The 12,793-nt window shown below is 42.5% G+C and overlaps 1 long non-coding RNA gene across 1 annotated transcript; it reads left to right on the top strand.

Annotated features, from left to right (window-relative positions):
- The first annotated feature begins 2,736 nt into the window (after nt 1–2,736).
- Nucleotides 2,737–4,122, top strand: LOC129076629 (uncharacterized). The gene is made up of 3 exons (XR_008529754.1): nt 2,737–2,828; nt 3,431–3,579; nt 4,030–4,122. It is a non-coding gene; the product is annotated as an uncharacterized LOC129076629 (long non-coding RNA).
- The last annotated feature ends 8,671 nt before the right edge of the window (nt 4,123–12,793 follow it).

Below are 12,793 nucleotides of genomic sequence, written 5' to 3'. Positions count from 1 at the left end.
AAGTCTTTTACCCATCTTGAGTTTATTTTTATGTATGGAGTAAATTGGTTGTCTAGTTTCACTTTTTTGCATATACTATTCCATATCTCCGAGTACCATTTGTTGAAGAGGCTCTTTTTACACCATTTTATACTCCTGCCCCCTTTGTCAAATATTAATTGACCATAGAGACATGGGTTTATTTCTGGTCTCTATTCTGTTCCATTGATCTACGTGCCTGTTCTTACGCCAGTACCAGACTACTTGGCTAACCTTTCAGCCAACCTATGTCTTTTGATTGGAGCTTTCAATCCATTTATATTTAAGGTTATTATCAATAGATACTTGGAATTCTGGCCAAAATGAAGGTGTAGGTAGAAAAGCTTCACTTTTTCACACAACCAAAAGAAAGATAACAACCAATTTAAAAACAAACCAACAACCAGAACTGCCAGAAAATCAAACTGCATGGAAGTCTGACAACCAAGGAATTAAAGAAACATTCATCCAGACTGTTAGGAGGGGCAGAGAGGGGCAGCCACAATAGAGAGGATGGATGGCAAGGCAGCAGACCATGCAGGCAAGGCAGGAGATGGCTGATCGGGGCGTCCCACATTCACGTGTGAATAAGCTGGGAGGAACAACCAGGGAGCTAGACAAACCAGGAAACCCAGGGATTCAGCCTGGGAAACTAAAAGACTCAAAACCTCTTACTATAAAAACCTGTGAGTGTTGTGGTGGTGGGAAATTCCTAGTGTCACAGGAGAGTCAGTAGAAGGTGCTGTAGGACAGGGTCCTAGAATGTACGCAGATCCACCCACCTGGGAATCAGCACCTGAGAGAGCACAATCCGTTTGTGGGAAGTGACTGAAAATAGGGTGAGAGCCTAGCAAGAGATATTGTTCCCTCTCTGGCCTTTTCCCTACATACAGCACCAAAACACAGCAACATGGGTTGCCCCAACCTGGCGAATACTTAAGGCTCCATGCCTTACAGTAAAACAGGTGAGCAGAGACAAAGAAATATGGCCCAAATGAAAGACCATATCAAAGCTCCAGAAAAAGAGCTAAGTGACACAGAGATAGACAATATATCAGATGCACAGTCCAAAACACTGGTAATCAGGGTGCTCACAGAAATGGTTGAGTGTGGTTGCAAAAGAGAGGGAAAAAATGAAGGCTATGTGAATTAAGTGAATTAAGGAAAAACATACAGGGAACCAAGAGTGAATGGATGGGAACTGGGACTTAAATCAACAATTTGGAGCCAAAGGAAGAAATAAACATTCAACCAGGACAGAATGAAGAAACAAAAATTCAAGAAAATGAGGAAAGGCTTCGGAACCTCTGGGACAATATTAAACGTTCCAATATCTGAATGATAGGAGTGCCAGAAGGAGAAGAGGAAGAACAAGAAATTGAAAATGTATTTGAAAAAATAATGAAGGAGAACTTTCCCAATCTGGTCAAGGAAATAGACTTCCAGGAAGTCCAGGAAGGTCAGAAACTCCCAAAGAAGTTGGACCCAAGGAGAAACACACCAAGACACATCATAACTATACTACCCAAGATTAAAGATAAGGAGAGAATCTTAAGAGCAGCAAGAGAAAAGGAGACAGTTCTCTACAAAGGAGTTCCCGTAAGACTATTAGCTCATTTCTCAAAAGAAACCTTAGAGGCAAGAAGGGACTGGAAAGAAGTGTCCAAAGTCATGAAAGGCAAGGACCTACATCCAAGATTACTCTATCCAGCAGAGCTACCATTTAGAATGGAAGGGCAGATAAAGTGCTTCCCAGATAAGGTCTAGTTAAAGGAGTTCATCATCATCAAGCCCTTATTACATGAAATGTTAAAGGGACTTGTCTAAGAAAAAATAAGATCAAAATTATGAACAGTAAAATGACAAAAAACTTAAACTATCAATAACTGAACCTTAAAAAAACAAAAACAAAAACAAACTAAGCAAACAACTAGAACAGGAACAGAATCACAGAAATGGAGATCACACAGAGGGTTATCAGAAGGGAGGTAGAGGGGGAAGAATAAGAGAAAAGGTACAGGGAATAAGAAGCATAAATGGTAGGTACAAAATAGGCAGGGGGAGGTTAAGAATAGTATAGGAAATGGAGAAGCCAAAGAACTAATATGTATGACCCATGGACAGGAACTAAAGGGGGAATGCCAGTGGGAGGGGTGGTGCAGGGCAGAGGAGAATAAAGGGGAGATAAAAATGGGACAACTGTAATAACATAATTAATAAAGTATAGTTTTAAAAAACTAAATCTAAAAAAGAAAAACAAACTAAGCAAACAACCAGAACAGGAACAGAATCATAGGTATAGGGGTCATTTGGAGGGTTATCAGCTAGGAAGGGGAAGGGAGAGAAGGGGGAAGGGAAATGGTTCAAGGATCAAGAAGCATAATTGGTAGGGATGAAAATAGACAGGGGAATGTTAAGAATAGTATAAGAAAGGGAGAAGCCAAAGAACTTAGACTTATGACCCATGGACATGAACCAAGGGGGTGCGGAATTGCTGGAAGGAAGCGGGGTACCAGGTGAGGGAGGCAAAGGGAATAAATAATTCGGACTACTGTAACAGCATAATCAATAAAATATATTTAAAAATAAAATGTATTTTTACATTGAAAACCTCAAAGGGAGGTATATTAGAAAAACATATCTAACACTCAGCTGTGTCCTTCATTTTCCTAAATCCCCTCTGGGGTTTCCCATTGCCCTCAGGACACAGTCCTGGCTCACCTGATCCTCAAGCCCTGAACCCTGCTGTCTGCTGCTGACCTACTGACCTCACAGTTTGTGCTCCAGACCCAGTGAGTCTCCAGCCTCAGGTACCTGCAGACAGCCTTTCTCATCCCACTTCCACCTCACTCCTCCCACTGCTGTAGTTCCTAGTCAGTGGTCAGCCAAGGTGGAGCATTCTACCTGCTCTTTAACCCTGGGTCTCTCCCTGCAGGCATTGCCTTCAGCTAGGGCAAGTGCTGAAGAACTAGGAAGAGATTTGCCCTGGACACAGTCTGGGACATAGTACTGGGCAAGGGACTCTGGAAGAGCAGAGCCAGGAGGAGGTGGGCTGCCTGGAGGAGCAGTTAGAGAAGATGCGTGGTGAGAGCCAGGGTCAAGGGTGTGGTGTGTGTGTGTACATGCATGCATGGATCAAGCACAGACTAGTCCGAGCCCAGCACTTCTCAGAACATGACCTTGGGAAGCCCCAGCAGCACAGAGGCAGGGAGGTCGGGGAGGTCAGGAAGGCTTTCTAGAGGAGATTACATCCAGCTTGAGACCTAAGTGATGAACAGGAGCAAACCAGCAAAAGGGGAAGGGAGGACAGTGGACAGTATTTAAGGCCAAGGGAATGGTAGGTGCCAACGCACTTTCTCTCCAGGTCCCCTTTCTCCCCCAAGATATATGGTCTTTTCCCTGCTCTGCACAGAAACCCTCCTGGTCCACACAATCAAGTGTTTGAGGTCCCTGAGAAGCAGAAGGTGTTTGCTGTGTCCTGAATGGCAAGAGAGCTGAGGTCTCTCTGGACGTGATTCACACTGGGACTTCATTGATGGCTTTCTCCTTCGCATGCAGCAAGTGAGACTTGGAGCAAGATCTGATATGGTATCTGTGGGGCCTGAGGATCTTAGAGCATCCTTGGGTGGGATTCAAGAGACTTGGGTCCCAAATTCATTACTCTGCCTTTCAGTTTACTGTGTGACCATGTACAATTTTCTCCACACATCTCGGTCTCAGGTCTTCTATCAAAACATTGTTGTACTAATAGGGGAGTCTTTGGTCTAGGTCTGGAACTATAAATATACTTCATCTCACACCTCAGCTTTCTCCATTTGATAAGGGGGTCTCAGAGGGATTCTGAGATTTAGTGCCAAAGAGTTCTGGGATTGATTGGTGATGGCTGCCATGGGCAAAGACTAAGAGGGTGGAAGCGGAATAAGAAGTGGCACATGCCTCCCAACCCTGGTCTGGATAGATGGTCTCTCTTGGCCCTTCTCTCTTTCAGACATTCCTTATTTCTGAATGTAGGAACAAGGGAATCCCCACGCAGAATTCAGCAAAAAGAATTTGATCAATTCTGTTCTCAACATCTTTTCTGCCAGGATGGAGACAACCAGCACCTCCCCCAGGTATGGACTCCTGATCCTCCTGAAGTAGCCACAGGTTACAGGTCAGGACCAGCCCTTTCTCTTCTCAACCTGATGTTGCAAAGCTGGATACAAGGACCAAGAACTCAAAACACATTGCTAGTGGGAGAGGGTGAAGGGGTGGCTGCTGTTAATGCAATTCCGAGCTTAAAGTATGAGAAGTTGAAGGTGGTGGTAGGTGCCCAAGATAGTAAGCCTTCTCATGGTCAGAACTATCTTTTTCCTACTCTTTTGTGAATGGACCAGAATTCATACAGCAAGAAACTGACCAAGTGGTGGGGTCAGAGAAATGGCCCTGCATGGGGGACAGGGCCTGGGTGTGATACATGGATGCTGTCCTCCATGAGACCCTGAGATCAGAGGCAGATCCAGAAAGAAAAGAAAGAGAGAAAAGAAAGAAAGAAGAAAGAAAGAAAGAAAGAAAGAAAGAAAGAAAGAAAGAAAGAAAGAAAGAAAGAAAGAAGGAAGGAAGGAAGGAAAGAGAGAGAGAGAGAGAGAGAGAAGGAAGGAAGGAAGAAAGGAAGGAAGGAAGGAAGGAAGGAAGGAAGGAAGGAAGGAAGGAAGGAAGGAAGGAAGAAAAGCAGTCTTCTACCATAGAGGTTCACACCACAAACTCAGGAAACCAATACAGATCAATTTAAGAAGCAGAAGCAGGATAGGGAATATGATGGAGTGAGTGGAAGTCACACTGACCTCCTCCCAGGACCAAACTGGAGTTGCAACTAAATTGTGGAGAAATCACCTGGAAAACAATGGGATGATAATGAGAGAGGAGCCTTGAAGCCTCAGACAGACAGTGGAATTGGCTTTTGCACATCCTAACGGGTGAGAAGTGTGGTGGAGGCTCGAGAGGGTAGGCTGGATGCCCACAGGCGCCAGCACCAGAAGAATATTGAAATGGCCAGTTGGATCCCCCCAAGAAGAACAGGGTCTGAGTCATAAGTGGGGACCTCTAGACTACAACATCTGAACCCAAAAGAACCCACAAACAAAAGACAACTGCGAAAAGCATAGTGGTGCTCTCTGCCAGAGACAGGCAGCTGGAGGCACAAAGAGATGTTTAAAGGGCCAATGCAAAGATATGCAGTGGCAGGCCCCTTCCTTGGCCCCTGGGCAGAGGTGGGAGCAGAGTGGGCTGGAGCCTGAGGAAAGATTGGTGAGGAAAGCTTTGGGGAGAGAACTGAGACAGTGGCCAGAGGGGCCCTGGTGATGACTCACCTCCCACTCTGCAGCTTCCATCTCACTCAGGCTTAAGGGGAACAATAGCCCTGCACTCAGAACACTCTGTCCAGGATTTGCACTCAGGCCTGGTTGCTGAGTGAAGAGTGGCCAACAGAGATAGTAGATCTCTGGCTAAAGGGGACACAGAGCTTCCTAGAGACTCTTGATGAGAGATTGGAGACAGAGGTGTTGGGGAGAGGACTGAGGGAGTAGCCAGGGGGTTCCTGGGACTGACTCCTTCCCCATTCTGCAGTCTCCATTTTGCTCAGGCAGACCACTCCCCTGACTGACAGCAGCCTGTAAGGACACAATAGTCCCACCCTCAGGAGGCACTGCCCTGCCCTGTGGTGTCTAAACCTAACAGCTGAGGGCAGAGTGACTAGATTAACAATTGTAGGAGAAGGACACAGACAGTAGATTCCTGGAAGTCTCAAACAGGTGGCCTAAGGTCATAGTCAACAACTGACATCATCAGAGGCAGACCTAGAAAGAAGAGGAAAAAAAAGACCTACCTACTACCATAGAAGTTCAATCCACAAAGTCAGGAAATCAAGAGAGATCAATTTAAGAAGCAGAAGGAAAAAAGAAGAAGAGTCTCGCAAATAATGGGAAGGAAAAGAAATACTCCCCAACTGAGAGGAAAGGAGGAATCCTCACAAAGAGAAGTAAATGAAACAGAGGCAAGTAAACTATCAGATACTGAATTCAAAACAATGGTTCTAAGGAAGCTCAATGAGCTCAGTGAGCTCAGAGAAAACTATGAAAAACTACAGGGAAACTACGAGGAACTTACTGCAAACTATATCAACATGAAAAAGGACATATAAACTATGAATAAGAGACAAGAGGAAATGAAGAATACAATTTCTGAACTGAAGAACACAGTAGAAGGAATCAAAAGCAGGCTAGATGAAGCAGAGGACCAAATCAGCGAACTGGATGACAAGGTAGAAAAAAACTCCCAGAAAGAGCAAGAAATGGAAAAAAGACTCAAAAATAATAAAGAGGCATTTAGAAAAATGCAGGATGACTGTAATAATATCCATATAATAGGGCTACCAGAAGGAGGAGAAGAGGAGCAAGGGATAGAGAATCTGTTTGAAAAAGTAATGATGGAAAACTTCCATAATTGGAGGAGAGAAAAAGTCACACAAGTCCAGGAAGCACAGAGGGTCCCTTTCAAGAGGAACCCAATGAAGCCCAGTCCAAGACACATCATCATTATAATGACAAATATCAAAGACAAATGGAGAATCCTAAAGCAAACAAGGGAGAAACAGGAAGTAACATATAAGGGAGCCCCGATACGGCTAGCAGCTGACTTCTCAACAGCAACACTACAAGCCAGGAGGAAATTGCAAGAAATATTTCAAGTCATGAAAAGTAAGGGCCTGCAGCCAAGACTGCTCTACCCAGCAAGGCTCTCAGTTAAAATAGAAGGTGAAGCAAGGAGTTCCCCAGACAAAAGAAGACTAAAAGAATACACCTCCACCAAACCAGCACTGCAAGACATGGTAAAAGGATTGCCTTAAGAAGATGAAGAAAAAGAGTGAGAAAGAGGGGATCACAGGTACAAAAGGGGAAAAATGAATAAGTACCTGTCAATAATAACTCTAAATGTAAATAGACTAAATGCCCCAATCAAAAGACACAGGATAGCTGAATGGATAAGAAAACATGACCCACACATATGCTGCCTACAAGAGACTCAAAGGACTTACACCAACTGAAAGTGACAAGTTGGAAAGTAAAGGAATGGAAAAAAAATACTCCAAGCAAATGGACAGGAAAAAAAAGCAGGGTTAACAATACTTATATCAGACAAATTAGATTTCAAGACAAAAGCCATAAAAAGAGACCCAGAGGGACAGTTTACAATACTCAAATGAAGAAGACATAAACATTGTAAATGTATATGCACCCAACATAGGAGCACCCAAATATATGAGGAAAGTCTTGGAGGACTTCAAGAAAGATATAGACAGCAACACACTGATAGTAGGGGATTTTAACACCCCACTGTCAAAAATGGATAGATCTTCCAAACAAAACATCAACAATGAAATTATGGGACTGAATGATGCATTAGATCAAATGGACTTAACTGACATATATAGCTCCTTTCATCCCAAAGAAGCAAAATACACATTCTTTTCAAATGCACATGGATCTTTTTCAAAAATAGACCACATGATAGGACACAAAACAAGCCAAACACATTCAGGAACATTGAAACCATTACAAGAATTTTGTCAGACCAAAGGGCTTGAATCTGGAAACCAACCTCAAGGAAAAACTTCAACAACTTTCAAACCCATGGAGACTGAATAGCACACTATTAAACAATGAATGGGTCAATAATGAGATAAGAGAAGAAATCAAAAAGTTTCTGGGAACAAATGAAAATGGACACACAACAGTCCAAAACCTATGGGACACTGCAAAGGCAGTCCTGAGAGGGAAGTTCATAGCAACACAGACCTACCTAAAAAAGATAGAAACATTTCAAATAAATGACATAACCCTACAACTTCAAGAACTGGAGACACAACAACAAATAAATCCCAGAGCAAGTAGAATGAAGGAAATATACAAGATATGAGCAGAATTGAATGACATAGAGACTAAAAGAACAATACAAAGGATCAACAAATCCAGGAGCTGCTTCATTGAAAAGATAAACCAAATCGACAAGTCTTTAGGCAGACTAATCAAGAAAAAAAAGAGAGAGGACCCAAATAAATAATATCAGAAATGAAAGAGGAGAAAGAACAACTGATACCACAGAAATAAAAAGAATGTAAGAAAATACTATGAGCAATTATATGCCAAGAAATTTGAAAACCTTGATGAAATGGGCAAATTTATAGAAAAGTATAATCTTCTGACACTGAATGAAGAGGAAGCAGAAAGCCTGAACAGACCAATAACAGCTGGGGAAATTGAAGCAGTAATCAAAAAACTCCCAGCACACAAAAGCCCTGAACTGGGCAATCTCACCAGAGAATTTTACAAAACCTTTAAAGAAGAGCTAACTTCTGTCCTTCTCAGACTATTCTAAAAAGTCCAAGAAGAAGGAAGGCTCCCAAACTCTTTATATGAGGCTAGCATCATCCTAATCCCAAAACCAGATAAAGAAACTACAAAGAACACTACAGGCCAATATTGCTGATGAACATAGATGTCAAAATCCTCAACAAAATATTGGCAAACCACATCCAGCAATACAATAAAAAGATCATCCATCATGATCAAGTGGGATGCAAGGATGGTTCAATATACATAAATCAATAAATGTAATACATCACATAAACAAAAGGTAAGACAAAAACCACATGATCATCTCAATAGATGTGGAAAAAGCATTCGATAAGGTGCAGCGCCCATTTATGATAAAAACACTCAGCAAAGTGGGAATAAAGGGAGCATACCTCAACATAATAAAGGCCATATGTGAAAAACCTACAGCCAACATCATATTCAATGGACAAAAACTAAAAACTTTCCCACTAAGACTAGGGACACGACAAGGATGTCTGCTTTCACTTCTATTCAACATAGTATTGGAATTCCTGGCCACAGTGGTCATTCAAGAAAAAGAAATAAAAGGCATCCAAATTGGAAAAGAGGAAGTAAAACTGTCATTGTTTGCAGATGACATGATAGTGTACATAGAAAACCCTATCAACTCCACCAAAAAAAATACTTGACCTAATAAGTGAATTTGGCAAAACAGCAGGATACAAAGTCAATATTCAGAAATAGAGGGCATTTTTGTACACCAGCAATGAAATATCAGAATCAGAAATCAGCAAAAAAATACCATTTGCTATAGCAACAAGAAAAATAAAGTACCTAAGAATAAACTTAACCAAGGAGGTAAAAGACCTGTATGCAGAAACCTATACAACACTGAATAAAGAAATCAAAGAAAACACAAATAAGTGGAAGTATATACTGTATTCATGGATTGGAAGAATTAACATCATCAAAATGTCCATATTACCCAAAGCAATTTATAGAGTCAACACAATCTCTTTTAAAATGCCAATGATGTATTTCACATACATAGAACAGACATTTGAAAAATTTATATGGAAGCATAAATTACCCCAAAGAGCTGCAGCAATTTTGAGAAAGAAAAACAAAGCAGGAGGGATCATAATACCTGACATCAAACTATATTACAAGTCCAGTGTAATCAAAAAAGTTTGGTACTGACACAAGAACAGACACATAGATCAGTGGAACAGAATAGAAAGCCCAGAAATAAACCCATGTCTCTATGGTCCATTAATATTTGACAAAGGGGGTGGAAGCATAAATTGGAGTCAAAATAGCCTCTTCAACAAATGGTGTTGGGAGAGCTGGACAGCTACATGCAAAAAACTGAAATCTGACCACCAACTGACACCATACACAAAAATAAACTCAAGATGGATAAAAGACTTAAATGTAAGTCGCGACACCATAAAAGTTCTAGAAGAGAGCATAGGCAGGAAACTCTCAGATATCCCACACAGCAACATTTTCACCTATATGTCCCCTAGAGCAAGGGACATAAAGGAAAGAATCAACAAGTGGGACCTCATCAAAATAAGAAACTTCTGCATGGCTAAAGAAAACATCAGCAAAATGAAAAGCAAACCAACCACATGGGAAAATATATTTGTCAATGATACCTCAGACAGGGGTTTGATCTCCAAAATATACAAAGAACTCACATGACTCCACTCCAGGAAAACAACAATCCAATTAAATAATGGGCAAAGGAACTGAACAGACACTTCTCCAAGGAGGACATACACAGGGCCCAGAGACACATGAAAGGATGCTCATCATCACAGCCATCAGAGAAATGCAAATTAAAACCGCAGTGAGATACAACTTCACACTGGTCATCATAAACAAATCAACCAAAAACATATGCTAGCGAGGTTATGGAGAAAAAGGAACCCTAGTGCACAGTTGGTGGGAATGCAGACTGGTGCAGCCACTGTGGAAAACAGCTTGGAATTTCCTCAAAAAGCTAAAAATTGAACTGTCTTTTGACCCAGTGATTCCACTGCTGGGATTATACCCTAAAAACCCCAAAACACCAACTCAAAAGAACCTATGCAAGCCAATGTTCATAGCAGCACAATTTACAATAGCCAAGTGCTGGAATCAACCTAAGAGCCCATTAGTAAATGAGTGGATCAGAAAACAATGGTACATTTACACAGTGGAAGAGTATGCAGCAGAAAGAAAGAAAGAGCTACTACCCTTCACAACAGCAGGGATGGACCTGGAGAGCATTATGCTAAGTGAAATAAGCCAGACCGTGAAAGACAAATGCCATATGATCAATCTCACTTATAAGTGGAACCTCATCAGCAAAGCAAGCAGGCAAGGAAAATATGACCAGCAACATTGAAAGAAAGAAGAAATCCATGGGGACAGGAGGGAGGGGAAGGGTCAGATCAAAGAACAGGTGTGAAGGACCCACGGACGAAGCCGAAGTGGGGAAGGGTTGAAGGTGGTAGTGGATGGGGCAGGGGAGAGTGGTGGTGCGTAAACGGAGACAAATGCATTTGAAAAATTAAAAAGAAGGAATTTTTAAAAAGACAAAAAAGGAACTCCTGAATATCACGTTGATTATTTCTTTACATTAAAGAAGGCAGAGCCCCCCCAAAAAATAAAAAATAAAGTAAGGAGGGGGCAAAGGAAATGCTTGAGAGAAGGGGGGCCTCCCTGAGAAAGAGTGTATTTGAGCAAAGACCTCGAGGGTGTACAGGTGGGAGCCATTTGGATATAGCAAGAAAAGCATTCAAAGCAGAAAACCGGCCAGCGCAAAGGCTCTGAGCTGGGTGGGCCTGGTGTGTTCAGGAACATCAAGGGAGCCAGTGCAGCTGGAACTGAGTGACCAAGAGAGGAAGAGGTATGTGAGAGAATCAGACTCAGAGGCCAAAGGTCTTTCCCAAGGTCACACAGCTCGTAGGCAGCAAACCTGTGACTTGAACAGGGTCTCTCTAACTTCAGAATTCCAGCTCTCAATCATAACGCTATTTTTCCTCACAAATAACCCAGCAACAATTCCCAAGTATTGATTATTTACTCTGTGCTAATCTTATGCTCATGTGTTACAGGCATTATTTCATTTTACACATGACAAAACAGTGACTAAAAGGTCTGATAGAACTGGTGGGAGCAGAATCAAAGGTAACTCTCTGTGATTTTTAAGTCCATGCTCTTCCCTGCTGTCGCTACAATGATGCACAGAGCTGTGGAGTCCTTAAACTATGAACTTCAGCACTTTAGGATCCTGGGTCCAAGACTGGCATGGCTGTAATAATGGTACCATACGTCAGTACTTCCCTGTCCGGTTGGTCAGTAGCCCCTCCTGCCCTGAGGGTTTCCCCATACTGCTCCCACAGGACTCTGGCCCAACCCAGCACCCCCAGACCTCCTCAGAATCCAGCACCTGAAAGGTTAACACAGAGCTCAGCAAGGGGCCTTCCCGCCTCCTCCTGCCAGGTATCAGGTGTCTGTTCTTATTGCACAGGTGTTGGATGCTTGTAATACCACCTTTACTTGGAACTATAATGTAACATATCTGGAGGGAGGCAGGATTTTTGGCTCAGAGATTTACATCAAGTTCACCCAGCAAAGGAATACAGAAAGGGATAAAAGCCGGGGGCATCTTCTCAGTTGACATTCTGGAGCACAAGCCTCATTTGAACCTGCCTCTAAGGGCAAAAATGCACCAGTGACAACAAGCCCTTAATCTCCAGAGGAATTCCTTTTGGAAGTAAGCCCTGAGGTCAGACCATAAGCTGCACCCTGTTCAGCATTACCTAAGGCCTCCTGGTCTCTGCTGTGTTGTCCACCAAAATATTGCAGCTATTGGTTCATTCCTTAAGGAAAGGAAGGGTCTGAGCTCCTGTACTACTTTGCTTGACTGATCTTGGTCAACATATCCCTCTATAAGGTTCTCCTTTGTGGTTGAGGCGGAGGTTGCTAATAGATACCAATACCCAACTTCTCTTCTCCTCCCAGGTCCGCAGCTAGAGGCTTCCCCGCCTCCCTTGAAGTGAGGTGTGGTCGTGTGACCCAGTTCTGGCTCATGCGAATTAAGCAGAGGTAGTGTTCTCTGCCAGTTCCTGGGTGCCCCCTGCCTCACACAAATCTCCCACATGCAATTTTTATTATCTCTTTCCTCCCAGTTGCTGGCTGATTAGCAAGTATTTTATGAATCTAGAGGATGGAGCCTAGATGGAAGAAACCTGGGTCTTTGAGTGATCACATGAAAGCCCATTCACCAACTAGGTACACCTAATTAGACTTTATATAAGTGAAAAACAAACTTTTATTGACCTAAGTCAAAGGGCTTTTGGAGCCTGTTTGTTAGAGCAGCTAGTGTTACTTACCCTAATTCAGGAGTG

This window comes from Pteronotus mesoamericanus, unplaced genomic scaffold, assembly GCF_021234165.1.
Source record: "Pteronotus mesoamericanus isolate MK-2021 breed Mesoamerican mustached bat unplaced genomic scaffold, CSHL_Meso_final contig_639, whole genome shotgun sequence".
NCBI lineage: Eukaryota > Metazoa > Chordata > Mammalia > Chiroptera > Mormoopidae > Pteronotus > Pteronotus mesoamericanus.
Note: the sequence above shows the minus strand (reverse complement) of the source record. Positions and strands in the feature narration are given on the sequence as shown.